At 42.1% G+C, this 15,946-nt stretch overlaps 1 pseudogene; it reads left to right on the top strand.

Moving 5' to 3' along the window:
• Nucleotides 1–15,946, top strand: part of LOC136496112 (probable LRR receptor-like serine/threonine-protein kinase At1g56130) — a 67,950-nt pseudogene that overhangs the window by 31,964 nt on the left and 20,040 nt on the right.

The following is a 15,946-nucleotide window of genomic DNA, read 5'->3' as shown; positions in this document are numbered from 1 at the left end:
AAGCAATTGCTATCTTTGGCAACATGCATAAAATGACTTACTCCAATTCTCACTGTTGTAGGGATTTAAGTTTTAACAATATCACAGGCTATGTACCGCGAGACTTGCTTGAACTGATTTCTCTCCAATTCTTGTATGATTTTTATTGCTTTCCAATACTTATTTCAAGATATTGATGAAGTCTTTCATTATTTAACCTTCTAACATATGCAAATTTTATTTGACTAGATTTCTTGGAAATAATAGTCTTTCAGGAACCCTTCCGAACTATATAAGATCTTCACTTACTTTGTATGTCAATGTGATCAATAATGTTTGGACAATAAAAACAGATAGCATGTCATATGTTTCAAATGATGTATTTTCATTTTCATTTGTTTAGGGATATTTCTTATAATCATTTCTTCGGAAGCATTCCTTCTTGGTTTGATCCGACACATATTTGATGGTAAGAAGTCCCCTATTTCAAATGAGCTTTCTAATTATGCCTACAGTGTACAAAATCTCCTTGAGTATAACGGCTAGTGGAGGTGGTTGTCAACTAGTTAACTTGGGTGCCTCATCGTATATTCGCTAGTCAAGTGTTTTTATTGGTATTGAGTTGCATACATCTACCAGTTTAACCTAAAGGCTTAACCTGATGGGAAAAGATAGGCAATTCACTCATACTTCAACATTACCACCTATCATACAGGTTTTCATAGGCCTCAAATGTGGAAATAAGAGTTGACTACAATTATTTTATTTAAATCGTACCCACTAGGATTCAAACTTTAGACCTCTGGATTTGATACCATATTCAGTTACATGCACCTATCAATTTAACCCTAAAAGCTTAAGTTGATGGGGAAGAGTTGATAATTCACTGATACTTCAACAATTATGGTTATAGTATACAAATGCATTAAACTAGCATATTTGATAAATCTGGAAGGTTCTTTTAGTACATCTAGCGTACAAGTGTTTTTTTAAACCATTGCATATCTATGTCATCTAATTTAACTTATTTACAGCGTGTACAAAATTGAATACTCCCTCTAGTAGTTGACGTTTAGGAAAATTAAAATGATTGCTTGTCATAAATGTCAATTATTGTTGACTGAATGGAGTAAATTATCTGGACTTGCTGAAATTAATTTGATTCACACTCGACCAAACAATACAAACCCTGAATGTGTTATTGAAGTATGAATGGCGCCTTCTAATTTTGTATCCATGTTTTCATTATACAGGAATTTAGTGGGAAATGATTTCATGATTGATAACTCCACTAACAGGTCGATCTGTATTCAATTATGTTGTCATCACAAGTGTGTTTATTATGTTTATTCAACTTAGATTTGGATTAAAAAACCAATGTATGCTTCTACAGCTCCATACCTTTCGGGCTAGAGTGTCTTCAGAGAGGAACACCTTGTTTCCTCAACTCTCCACAGTGTGAGCTTCTAGCCTCGGCAATTTGAAGCATGCCCCTATTTTGGGAAAACTTAGTCATGGACTGCAGATCTACTAATTACTAAATCAACAGCAATATTGTATAACTTATTTTTTGTCCAGCAGCCTCCTTCGCTATCGATTGTGGGAGCTCGAGACCCGTATCAGTTTCAGATGGTTCCCTGTATAGTAGTGACGATGCCAATATTGAATATGCATCATCTTATGTTACAGAAGCAAGAACATGGGGCGTTAGCAATGTTGGGAAGTTTATGGAAGCATCACAAGGAACTGAAATACTTTACAAATCACTCCAGTTTCAAAGTACAACAGATATAGAATTGTTCCAAACAGCAAGGATGTCACCATCATCTTTAAGATACTATGGCATTGGACTTGAGAATGGGAACTATACTGTCACACTTAAATTTGCACATCCTAAATTATTTACTAAAACACGTCATGAGCATCATACTTATGGGGTAATGCATGTGATGAAACGAATAGGTGAAGTATTTCAACTAAAACGATCAATAAGAATGCAAAACGAAAAGTTACTCCACGATTCGTACAATTATCAAGTATGGTTGTAAAGTAATTTTTATTGAGTAAAATTACTATAGAACTTATATATGGGGCTTAAATAAAGTTTGGAGTGTGAACTTTGTAGAAGATGATCAAATACTTGCGGTCAAAAAATGATATTACTAGCTAATATTTTCACTAGCTTAGAAATCGCAATTGGAAACCAAATTCAGCTCAAAAACTTAGAAATTTTTAAGTCTATCAACTGTTAAACACTGCAATGTTTAGCAATTTATCGCGAGAGATTGGGTTAAGGAATAGTGAAGTATTATGGCTTGTTCTAGTAGCCTAATGGACCCCCTAAGGTGTAGCGAAGTTGGTTTGGCGATTGGAGCAATTAGTTAGAGGTTTCGAACGCTTTAAAAACAACGCACAGTGTGTTCTCGATCGACTTCCCAGTCTGTGCGCGGTCATCGGACCCGCTGCCCCGACGTCACGGGGTCGGCGCGTGCACGCGCGCTCGTGGCCACGCGCTGGCCAGCCGCTTGAAAGCTCTAATTTGGTTTTGATGAATTGATAAAACTTTAAGTGCTAACCTAGTTTATCAAGTGATCATGAGATAGGTAGCACATTCCAAGTGGTGAAGCAAATGAAGATCATGACAAGATGATGGTGATGCCATGGTGATGATCAAGTGCTTGAACTTGAAAAGAAGAAAGAGAAAAACAAAAGGCTCAAGGTAAAGGTATAAATGGTAGGAGCTATTTTATTTTGGTGATCAAGACACTTAGAGAGTGTGATCACATTTAGGTTCGATAGCCGTACTGTTAAGAGGGGTGAAACTCGTATCGAAATGCGGTTATCAAAGTGCCACAAGATGCTCTAACTCATTGCATATGCATTTAGGATCTAGTGGAGTGCTAACACCCTTAAAAAATGTTTGTGAAAAATATGCTAACACATGTGCACAAGGTGATACACTTGGTGGTTGGCACATTTGAGCAAGGGTTAGAAACTTCACCGGCAGAGTGTCCGCCCGTAGAGTGCAGACAGTCCGACAGTGCCATCGGTGCCCTAAACTCAGGTGAATGTGGTCACTGTAAGTGATCGGACGCTGGTCTCTGAAGGACCGGCGCGTCCGATCAGTAGCAGCAGAAGAAGTGCAGCGTCGGTCATCGACCAGACGCTAGCGCTGAAATGACCGGACGCTGGCTGGCTGCGTCCGGTCACACTGACATGGTCATGCACTGGGGAAATGCCTTGTGACCGGACGTTGGGTGAGTCCGGTCGAGCATGAAAAATTGTCTCTAGATGCTTACTGGAAATGACCGAACGCTGAGGTCCAGCGTTCGGTCACTTCGCGGTAGCGCGTCCGGTCATCACTTGACCGTTGAGATTGAGCGCTCAGTATTTGAAGAGAGGGGACACGTGGCACGCATCGCGTGACCGGACGCTAAGGTCCAGCGTCCGGTCGATATGACCGGAGCGTCCGGTCACCCCGTGTTGTGCCCATGAAGGGGTACAACGGCTATATTTCATGAGGGCTTCTTTTTAAGCCACATGGCCGGCTCAAGCTCACTCCCTTAACCATTTGCATTGACATAGCAACCTCGTGAGCTTAGCCAAAGCCCTCCCACTCATCTCCATCATTAATTCATCATCTTTGTGAGATTGGGAGAGAATCCAAGTGCATTGCTTGAGTGTTTGCATCTAGAGGCACTTGGTGTTCGTGTTTCGCTATGGGATTCGCTTGTTACTCTTGGTGGTTGCCGCCACCTAGATGGATTGGAGCAGCGAGGATCGTTGAGTGGAGGTTGGTGATTATCTCCGGCTCCGATCGTGGTGATTGTGAGGGGTTCTTGACCTTTCCCCGGCGGAGAGCCAAAAGATACTCTAGTGGATTGCTCGTGGCTTGTGTGATCCTCATCTTGTGTTGGTTGTGCGGCACCCTATCGAGGGTTTGGCGTGTGATGCCAATTAGCGCGTGAACCTCCAAGTGAGTGAATCGCCACAACGAGGAGTAGCTTGCCGGCAAGCAAGTGAACCTCGGTAAAAAATCATTGTGTTCATCATTTGATTCTAAGGTGATTGGTCTTTATTGGTATTCATTCTTGTGATTGATTGGCTCCTTTCTCGATATGGCGGTATAAACAAATTGCTCACTCTCTTTACTTTACCATAAACTAGTTGTCAATCTCTTTAGTGTAGCTAGTTGTGAGAGCTTATTAGTTTGGTTAGTGTGGCTCTTTAGTTAGCCTTTGAGAGCATATTAACTTAGTGTAGTGTCATAGCTTTTGTGTGGATAGAAACCATATAAACTAGAATTGTGGTAGGTGGCTTGCTATTTTAGTAGGCTAGCGCAACACTTGCTTCACCTTATAATTATCTAACCGGTTTGTTAAGTGTTGTTGTAGAAATTTTTAATAGGCTATTCACCTCCCTCTAGCCATTAGGACCTTTCAAGTGGTATCAGAGCCGAGGTCTCTGTGATTTGAGGCTTAACAACCTTCGGTATAAAAATGGCTCAAATCAACAACACCAAGAAGCCACCCCAATTTGATGGCATAAATTATCCATATTGGAAATCAAAGATGACCACACATATCAAGTCAATCAACAGAAAAGTGTAGAAGGTGGTAGAAACCAAAATTAAGATTGGTGATCTAGAGAATCCCACCGTGACCGAAGAAGTGCTTCTCTAAAATAATGACATTGCTCTAAGTGCCATTCATGATGCAATTGATGAGAGAACATTTGAGAAAATCAAGAATATTGAGATGACTCATGAGGCTTGGAAGAAGTTGGAAGAATCATTTGAGGGCACTCAAGCCATGAAGGGTGCAAAGGCTTACATTCTCAAAGAGAAGTTTGCAAGCTTCAAGATGAAGGAGGATGAGAGTGTGCCGGAGATGTTCTATATGCTTCAAATGCTTGTCAATGATCTCAAAGCACTTGGAGAAGAGGTGAAGGACAAGGACTTCTCCCACAAGTTCTTAAGATGTTTACCTTCAAGATTTGGCACATTGGTCACTATTCTAGTGAGAAGTGGTTTGGACACCATGACACCAAACCAAGTGTTGAAAGATATAATGACCGATGATACATATTGAGATGATGATGAGAAGGAAGAAAAGAAGGAGAAGAAAGATGAGAAGAAAGATGAGAAGAAGAAGAGTGTGGCATTCAAGGCCACATCATCCAAGGGCAAGGCTAAGCAAGAAATATCAAGTGAAGATGATGGCTCATGGGATGATGATGATGATGAGAAGATGGCTCTCTTCGTTAAGAAATTTGGCAAGTTCATGATGAAGAAAGGGTACCATGCTAGAAGAAAGAAATCTTCATCCAAGAACAAGGAAGAGTCAAGAAGGTGCTTCAAATGTGGAAGCAAAGATCATCTTGTTGCTCAATGCCCATACAATAGCGACAATGATGATGACAACAAGAAGAAGGACAAGAAGGAAAAGAAAGAGAAGAAGGACAAGATGACCTTCAAGAAGAAGGGTGGTTCATATGTGGTCACTTGGGATAGTGATGCTTCCTCAAGTGATGATGATGATAGTAATGATGACAAGACCACCAAGAAGAAGGCTCTTGCAAGCATTGCTATCAATTAGAAGCCTTCTCTCTTCAACACTCCATCATGCTTCATGGCTAAGGCCACTAAGGTACAAACTTGTGATGATGGAAGTGATGATGAACATGATAATGAAAATGATAGTGATGATGATGAACCTACTAAAGATGAATTATATGACATGCTAGAAGATGTTAAAGAACACTTTGACATTAAGAGAAGGGAATGCAAGAGCTTGAATAAGGAGGTAAAAGCCCTTAAGCAAGCCCTTAATGAGCTCAAAGCAACTCATGAGAGGCTAGAGGAAGCCCATGAGAAGCTTGGCAAGGCTCATAAAAAGCTTGAAAAGGCTCATTCCTCTTTGCTTGATGAACAAAATAAAAAGAAGCATGTTGAAACTTGCAATATAGGCTTAACTTGTGATATAATTGATGAATCATTATCTATGCCTATCATTGTTGCTCCCACTAACCCTTCTTGTAGTTCTTCTACTTCCACCTCATCTAGTAGTGATGGTCACTTGTGATGCCTCACTAATGGTTGAGAATGAGAACCTCAAGAAGGAGATCAATAAGCTCACTCACACCTTAGCTAAGGCCTATGGTGGTGAGGACCGCTTGCTTATGTGCTTGGGTAGCCAAAGAGCTTCTCTCTAGAAAGAGGGATTGGGCTATATCCCCAAGAAAGGCAAGGCGGCCTTTGCTCCTCACAAGACTAGTTTTGTGAAGAACAATGGTCGGTTTTGCACTAGTTGCAAGCAAGTTGGTCATAAAGAGCATGAGTGCAAGAACAAGAGTAAAAATGCTAATATATCCTCCATTAAGATTAATTCTTTCTATGTGCTTACTAAGGGTGCAAATGGTGTAAAGGCTAAGTTCATTGGTAAACCATGGATGGGCTCAAAGAAGAAAGTCATTTGGGTACCAAAGAGCTTAGTAACTAACCTTCAAGGACCCAAGTAAGTTTGGGTACCTAAAAAGAATTGATCTTCTTTTATAGGTCAATTACAAAGCCAGAGGAAAGCATTGTGTTCTTGATAGTGGGTGCACTCAACACATGACCGGTGATGCAAGAATGTTCAACTCAATCAACACCGATGACAATGATAGTTATGATAGTATCACATTTGGTGACAACGGCAAAGGCAAGGTCAAAGGGCTTGGTAAGATTGCAATATCCAATGATGTGAGCATATCCAATGTGTTGCTAGTAGAGAGCTTGAACTTCAATTTGCTATCCGTGGCTCAATTGTCTGATCTTGGATTCAAATGCATATTTGGGGTAGATGATGTAGAGATCATAAGTGTAGATGGCTATAACTTGATCTTCAAAGGCTTTAGATATGAGAATCTATACTTGGTTGATTTCAATGCTAGTGAAGCTAGATTATCTACATGCTTGTTCACTAGGTCTAGCATGGGTTGGTTATGGCATAGAAGGCTTGGTCATGTTGGAATGAAAATTATATAGATTGGTTAAGCATGACTTGGTTAGAGTCTTGAAAGATGTTGTGTTTGAAAAGGATAAGCTTTGTAGCTCTTGTCAAGCCAAAAAACAAGTTGAAAACACCCATCCCAAGAAAAGCATGATGAGCACTAGTAAAGCATTTGAGTTATTGCACATGGATTTGTTTGGGCCAACACAATACACTAGCATCGGTGGTAACAAATATGGCTTTGTGATAGTGGATGATTATACTAGATACACTTGGGTATTTTTTCTAGTAGACAAAAGTGATGTGTTTGCAACATTCAAATCATTTGTCAAGGGCATTCACAATGAGTTTGAAACAACCATTAAGAGAGTTAGAAGTGATAATGGTAGTGAGTTCAAGAACACTAGAATTGATGAGTTGTGTGATGAATTTGGAATTAGACATCAATTCTTGGCTAAGTACACTCCACAATCAAATGGCCTTGTTGAGAGGAAGAATAGAACACTCATAGATATGGCAAGGTCTATGCTTAGTGAGTACAATATGAGTCAATCTTTTTGGACTGTAGCTATCAACACGACTTGATATTGTAGCAACCGCCTCTATTGTCACCTATTGAAAGAGAAGACACCATATGAGCTCTTGAATGGTAGAAAGCCCAACATTGTATATTTTTGGGTCTTTGGTTGCAAATGCTATATCTTGAAGAAAAGCACTAGATTAGGCAAGTTTGACAAGAAATGTGATGAATGATTCCTACTTGGTTATTCCACTACAAGCAAAGCATATAGAGTTTGGAATTTGGATAATGGTACTCTTGAGGAAGTTCATGATGTTGAATTTGATGAAACCAAGGGTTCACAAGTAGAGAATGAGAACTTGGAAGATGTTAGAGGCATTCAACTTTCAAATGCCATGAAGAACATGGATGTTGGTGAATTGAGGCCTATGCAAGTGAATGATGAAGAAGATGATCAAGTGCAAGTGCTCTCCAACTCAATTGTGCAAAATGATACAAATCAGGTTAGTACAAGTGGCTCTCATGATAATGAATAAGATCAAGTGGCTAGTACATCATCTCAACCCAATGATCAAGCAAGTGCAAGCAATCAAGTTCCAATCCTCCAACCAACTAATATTGCAAGGGATCATCCATTGGACACTATAATTGGTGATATTTCTAGAGGTGTACAAACAAGATCCAGATTGGCTTTATTTTATGAGCATTTCTCATTTGTGTCATCCATTGAACCAAAGAAGATAGATAAAGCATTGAAGGATGTTGATTGGGTGAATGCTATGCATGAAGAATTGAATAACTTCACAAGAAATCAAGTATGGGAATTAGTAGAGAGACCAAAGGGACACAATGTGTTTGGAACCAAATGGGTCTTTAGAAATAAGCAAGATCAAGATGGGATAGTAGTAAGGAATAAAGCAAGATTAGTAGCACAAGGCTATGCACAAGTTGAAGGTCTTGATTTTGAAGAAACTTATGCCCCGGTTGCTAGATTGGAAGCAATTAGAATCTTGCTAGCCTATGCTTGTGCCCACAACATCAAGCTCTATCAAATGGATGTCAAGAGTGCATTTCTCAATGGTTACATCAATGAAGAAGTATATGTTGAGCAACCTCCTAGTTTTGAAGATGACAAGAAGCCTGACCATGTGTACAAGTTGAAGAAGGCATTGTATGGTTTGAAGCAAGCACCTAAAGTGTCAGTGTTTCTAACAAGCACCGGCAAGTAAATTTATAGTGATGCATGTTAGGCCCGGATGGTGCGCTAAAGGACACAAGATTTATACTGGTTCGGGCTAAATGTCCCTACGTCCAGTCTATTGCTGCTCGTGTTATTAGCACCAAAAATGGTTCATAGTAGGGGGGTACAAACGGTCGAGAGAGGGACTAGTCCCAAGTCTCTGATGGGCTTAATGTCCCTACGTCCAGTCTATTGCTGTTCATGTTATTAGCACCAAAAATGGTTCGTAGTAGGGGGTACAAACGGACAAGAGAGGGACTGGTCCCAAGTCTCTGATGGAAGGGTCAAAAGGATGCCAAGAGCTTGGTAGCAGCTCCTCTCTTGACCGTTTGTACCCCCTACTACGAACCATTTTTGGTGCTAATAACACGAGCAGCAACAGACTGGACATAGGGACATTCAGTCTGAACCAGTATAAATCTTGTGTCTTTTAGCGCACCATCCGGGCCTAACGTGCATCACTATAAATTTACTTGCCGGTGCTTGTTCGAAACACCGACATAAAGCATGGCATGAGAGATTGAGGGACTTCCTACTCTCTAAAGGGTTCATGATGGGCAAGGTTGACACCACTCTTTTCATCAATAAGATTGGAAAAGATTTATTTGTGTTGCAAATCTATGTTGATGACATCATATTTGGATCAACAAATCAAGACTTTTGTGATGAGTTTGGAAAGATGATGGCTAGTGAGTTTGAGATGTCCATGATTGGAGAGTTAAGTTACTTCCTTGGTCTTCAAATCAAGCAATTGAAGAATGGTACATTTGTGAGTCAATGCAAGTATATCAAGGACATGATCAAGAAGTTTGGCATGAGTGATAGCAAGGCCATTAGCACACCAATGGGAACAAATGGCAACTTTGATAGTGATGCAAGTGGAAATATGGTGGATCAAAAATTGTATCGGTCTATGATTGGAAGCCTACTCTAAGTGACCGCATCAAGGCCAGATGTCATGTTTAGTGTATGCATGTGTGCAAGATTTCAAGCCTCACCAAGAGAAAGTCATTTGAAGGCTACTAAGAGAATATTGAGGTACTTGAAGTATACACAAAATGTTGGTTTGTGGTATCCCAAAGGAGCAAAGTTTGAGCTAGTTGGTTACTCCGACTTGGATTATGCGGGATGCAAAGTTGAAAGGAAAAGCACTTTGGGCACATATCAATTGTTGGGAAGATCACTTGTCTCATGGTCATCAAAGAAGCAAAATAGTGTTGCATTATCAACCATCAAAGCCGAATACATATCCTCCGGTAGTTGTTGTGCACAAGTACTTTGAATGAAGGCCACTTTGAGTGATTTTGGAATCAAGTTCAAGAAAGTGCCATTGCTATGTGACAATGAGAGTGCAATCAAGTTGACCAACAATCCGGTTCAACATGCAAGAACAAAGCACATTGATGTCCGCCACCATTTCATAAGAGATCACCAACAAAAAGGAGGCATTTGCATTGAGAGTGTTGGCACCGAAGATCAACTTGCCGATATATTCACCAAGCCAATGGATGAGAAAAGGTTTTGCAAGCTAAGGAATGAGTTGAACATATTGAATTTCTCAAATATGTGTTGATGCACCCCCACTCATATGACATGCCTCTCCTTCGAGTAATCTAAGGTAAAAGTTGATTGGCATGGCATACATCCTTGCTAAGGACTTGTTTAGTGCATCTAGACATCTTTCATATTTAATAGGCTCATTCATGAAAATTAAATGAATTTGATGATTATATGGTACCACTATTGCTTCTATGCTTATTTTGATCTAGTGGTAGCATATGACATGTTTGTGGGCTTGTAAACCTAGTGTTTGATGTAGAAAATGAGCTCTAAGTGTTTAACTCAACATGGTATAAGATAACCCTAATTTGGAGGTGTGAAGAAGCTTGTCCTTGGATCAAATTGAGTTAAATGTCTTTGGCAAGTATTCTAGATTGAACCAAATTTGAGAAAATGATCCTCACCCCATTGATTGACATTGATAATCTCAACCTATCTACTTTTTGAACCTTTGTGGTCATTGATGAAAAAGGGGGAGAAAAACAAAGATATTACTGATATTAGTACATGGGGAGAAAAACAAAGATATTAATGTACTAAGATGGTGAAAAGACAACAAAGGGGGAAAGAAATAAAGATATAAGTGATAGGGGGGAGAACTTGACATAGGGGGAGAGATGTGGCAAGAGATATGACAAAGGAAAGGGATCAATTAAAATTTTGAGCACACAAGTAGGGGGAGCAAGCTCATGAACTTGTATGATGCATTTGAATGTGCATTTCATATGTTTGCTTGCATGGCACAAGTTTTAAATTTCAATATTCATGCTTGTGTGGTGTATGCTAGTTATAGGTTGAATGATGAAATGAAAATCTAGCATGCATAAGTTTATCTAGTGATTTTATTTCCAAGTGTTTCCAAGTGATATCGAGCTAACCATGGTACTAAGGATGGTATAATGGTGCACTCCGATTGGTATCACGCTTCAAAGGTCCATCTTTTATACCTTAGCATCATTTGGTAGACAATGTCTCCTATATTTCCTATCTAAGCATATGTGCAAGCTTCAATCTAAACTCTTAGCACATATGTAGGGGGAGCAATTGCTACCATTTGGGATTCATGAAACTTGTCCATATCCTTTTGCACATGGTAAATATGCTTGGGCAATCAACATGGATTCAATTGAATTTCAATTAATATCTTTGTGAAAGGGTTGTCATCAATTACCAAAAAGGGGGAGATTGAAAGCTCTAGTTTGGTTTTGGTGAATTGATGAAACCCTAAGTGCTAACCTAGTTTATCAAGTGATCATGAGATAGGTAGCACATTCCAAGTGGTGAAGCAAATGAAGATCATGACATGATGATGGTGATGCCATGGTGATGATCAAGTGCTTGGACTTGAAAAGAAGAAAGAGAAAAACAAAAGGCTCAAGGCAAAGGTATAAATGGTAGGAGCTATTTTATTTTGGTAATCAAGATATTTAGAGAGTGTGATCACATTTAGGTTCGATAGCCGTACTGTTAAGAGGGGTGAAACTCGTATCGAAATGCGGTTATCAAAGTGCCACTAGATGCTCAACTCATTGCATATGCATTTAGGATCTAGTGGAGTGCTAACACCCTTGAAAAATGTTTATGAAAATATGCTAACACATGTGCACAAGGTGATACACTTGGTGGTTGGCACATTTGAGCAAGGGTTAGAAACTTCACCAGCGGAGTGTCTGCCCGTAGAGTGCAGACAGTCCAACGGTGCCATCGGCGCCCTAAACTCAGGTGAACGTGGTCACTGTAAGTGACCGGACGCTGGTCTCTGAAGGACCGGCGCGTCCGATAAGTAGCAGCAGAAGAAGCGCAGCGTCGGTCGTCGACCGGACGCTAGCGCTGAAATGACCGGACGCTGGCTGGCTGTGTTTGGTCACACTGACATGGTCATGCACAGGGGAAACACCATGTGACCGAACGCTGGGTGAGTCCGGTCGAGCATGACCGGACACGTCCGGTCATAAAAAATTGTCTCTAGATGCTTACTAGAAATGACCGAACGCTGAGGTCCAGCGTCTGGTCACTTCGTAGCAGCGCATCCGGTCATCACTTGACCGTTGAGATTGAGCTCTTAGTATTTGAAGAGGGGGGACACGTGGCACGCATCGCGTGACCGGACGCTGAGGTCCAGCGTCTGGTCGATATGACCGAAGCATCCGGTCACCCCATGTTGTGCCCAGTGAAGGGGTACAACGACTCTATTTCATGGGAGCTTCTTTTTAAACCACAGGGCCGGCTCAAGCTCACTCTCTTGACCATTTGCATTGACATAGCAACCTTGTGAGCTTAGCCAAAGCCCTCCCACTCATCTCCATCATTGATTCATCATCTTTGTGAGATTGGGAGAGAATCCAAGTGCATTGCTTGAGTGTTTGCATCTAGAGGCACTTGGTGTTCGTGTTTCACTATGGGATTCGCTTGTTACTCTTAGTGGTTGCCACCACCTAGATGGCTTGGAGCAGCGAGGATTATTGAGCGGAGGTTGGTGATTGTCTCCGGCTCCGATCGTGGTGATTGTGAGGGGTTCTTGACCTTTCCTTGGTGGAGAGCCAAAAGATACTCTAGTGGATTGCTCATGGCTTGTGTGATCCTCATCTTGTGTTGGTTGTGCAGCACCCTATCGAGGGTTTGGCGTGTGATGCCAATTAGCGCGTGAGCCTCCAAGTGAGTGAATCGCCACAACAAGGAGTAGCTTGCCGGCAAGCAAGTGAACCTCGGTAAAAAAATAATTGCGTCCATCATTTGATTCCGAGGTGATTGGTCTTTATTGGTATTCATTCTTGTGATTGATTGGCTCCTTTCTCGATACAGTGGTATAAACAAATTGCTCACTCTCTTTACTTTACCACAAACTAGTTGTCAAGCTCTTTAGTGTAGCTAGTTGTGAGAGCTTGTTAGTTTGGTTAGTGTGGCTCTTTAGTTAGCCTTTGAGAGCACATTAACTTAGTGTAGTGTCATAACTTTTGTGTGTATAGAAACCATATAATCTAGAATTGTGGTAGGTGGCTTGCTATTTTAGTAGGCTAGCGCAACACTGGCTTCACCTCATAATTATCTAACCGGTTTGTTAAGTGTTGTTGTAGAAATTTTTAATAGGCTATTCACCCCCCTCTAGCCATTAGGACCTTTCACTGCTGCTGCCGCAGGCTACCCGCTCGGGTGCGCTAGCTAGCTGTCAACGCAAGCCACCACGCTGTGATGCTGCCGCCACCATCCCGTCACTGTGCTGCACGCTTGCTTGCTACGTCGTGCCTCGCTGCCACTGCACCGCCATGTGCTCCTGCACCGCATCATTGCTGCCTTGCTGCAGCGCATGTGGGATGCCGCCCTATGGCACCGTCGGCCCGCCATTAATGGCGCTGCGGTGCGTGCGCCAAAGCCAACCGTGGCCACTTGTGCTCGTCGCTTGCGCCTGGCGTGTGCACCTCGGTTGCGGCACCCATGTCTCACCAAAAAGCACCAGCTGCGTCACTGCTCGTCGTTGTTTCCACCACTACGCCCTCCCCTGCTTCCCACCACGGTCATGTCATGACCCCGATGAGCCAGAGCGTGGGAGCTACCTTAAATCTTGCGTGCTCGTGTCTTCGCCTTGGCGTCCATGTGCCAACTGTCCCCACCCTGCCTTGAATTGCGTCACGACATGCTCCAATTTGGAGTTTTCCCTCCGCTGTGCCATTAAGGCTGGGTTCGGCCGCGGCCGAGGGCAATCGCCCACCGCACCATCCCATGCCTAGCCAACTGCGCCACGAGCTTCATCTCCACCTCCATTACACCCTATGCACCTCACTTGCACCTCTACCACCTCACCGGTGCTACTGACGTGGCTGCACCATAGCAGAGCACCACCGCCTCCCGCAGGCCACACGTGGCCAGCCCTGCTTGGGGTATCTCCGACCAAACCATCACCGCAGCCATGACCAGGGTAAGCTAGTGATGCTCTCGTGCTAGCCAGTAGCTGTGCGGTGGTCTAGGGTGGCCGATATGTTCGTGCCACCATCGCATGCGGCCGCTCACTATGGTCGTCACTCCTATAAGCTCCGCCGCTACCGTAGCTTCGGCTAGTGTAGGGGCTAGGGCTGTAGGCGTAGGTCGGGCCACTAGCTAGGCCGGGGCGGGTCCTGATTGGCCGGTGTGGCCATCCAGTGCCCTATCTGCTGCGCCAGCGCATGCAGGGGTGGCCAGGGACCTTGCCGTGGTAAAGGCGATAGATTGTAGGGTCCTATTCGCATAGGCTCTCTCTCGGGAAATAGTGCCATAGACGGTGGGTTGATTCAGTCTTAGCGCGGGGGTGTTTTTGTGAAGTTGGCAGCGCGCGCATGGGTCATCCGATCGTGCGCTGCCTCATGGTGGGCCGCGTCCACGCTGGCAGCGCGGTGGTGGACCGCGGAGTGGAATTCGTTTTTCCTTTTCTTAAGGAATTAGAAATAGCTTTATATTTTAATTTCTGAGCTGAACTTTGAAAATTAATATCAATTTGCATAGATGTCCAAAAATTGTGAAATAAATTTTGTTTAGTTCCTAAAAATGTTGTCTATCAGATGGCATAGTTAGTTTATGAATGTCTGAGTTGATACTGAGGCCTATTAAATCAATTATGAGTGTTTAGATTAATATTTGTAGGAATTTTTGTGGCAAATGGGTAATAGTTTTGTCCATGAAATTTTTACAGTAGGTTCATTGTATTATTATGTGCTCACTGTAATTTTATAGCCTTAGAATAGGTTGATAAATAGGGTAGCTAAGTACTCCTTGTTTTAGTATGTATGAAATCGTAAATAAAGTAAGAAATGCATTTTTGGTTGCTAAGATAATACTCGAATGTTTCATACATGTTTAGTGGAAAGGATGGATAGCTTAGCATCTTAGTCATTAGAGTTAGCTTAGTAGCTTGGTAGATGTATTGCTATTTTAAGAGTTGATGTTGCTAAAATGCTAAGTGTTGCATCATCATTGCATGCATGTAGAGAACGCGTTGGTGGAGTTCATGACCGCTGGAGAGCAGGAATACGAGGAGGTGATTGAAGAGTACGAGGAGGAGATCCTCGTGTAGGAGGAAGTCCCAGAGCCACCACTGACTGACTGAGCTGACACCACACCTGCCCAAGGCAAGCCCCGGTGCATAACCCTTATTTTGAATAATCACTGGAAATATATATATATGATGTGCAATTACGTTACAGGATTTATATTGAAACTACATGCATAGATATATCTACCTATGAGTCCTACTAGCTTAGGTCGAGTAGCTACTATGCTTAGTTTTTTCGGTAGCGTGAGTAACCTGTCGTTACTCACAATAGGTGATTATTATTTTCACTCTCATGATAAAATGGCTAAAAGAAATGGAGATCGGGTAGGGATATGGTACAGGTATTGGTGGGTGTAAGAGGTTGTGTCCCACGGCCAATGGGGCATAGCTTGGTTACACTGTTTTCTCTATCCGTGTCAGTTAAGGACCGATCGTTGCATTGGATTCTAGTTAGGTCACAAACTTATTATCCTGAGCACATACTTGTTTATGGGAGCAGGTGAAAGGATCAAGATGCCCAAGAGGGGGGGGGTGAATTGGGCTAATTCTAAAATTCTTTGCAATAATTAAACCCTACAGTTAGCCCACTTCACCCCTTATGCCTAGAATGTGTTTCTAATATTCTACCGCACAAA

This window comes from Miscanthus floridulus, chromosome 12 (assembly GCF_019320115.1).
Source record: "Miscanthus floridulus cultivar M001 chromosome 12, ASM1932011v1, whole genome shotgun sequence".
NCBI classification, from domain to species: domain Eukaryota; kingdom Viridiplantae; phylum Streptophyta; class Magnoliopsida; order Poales; family Poaceae; genus Miscanthus; species Miscanthus floridulus.
Note: the sequence above shows the minus strand (reverse complement) of the source record. Positions and strands in the feature narration are given on the sequence as shown.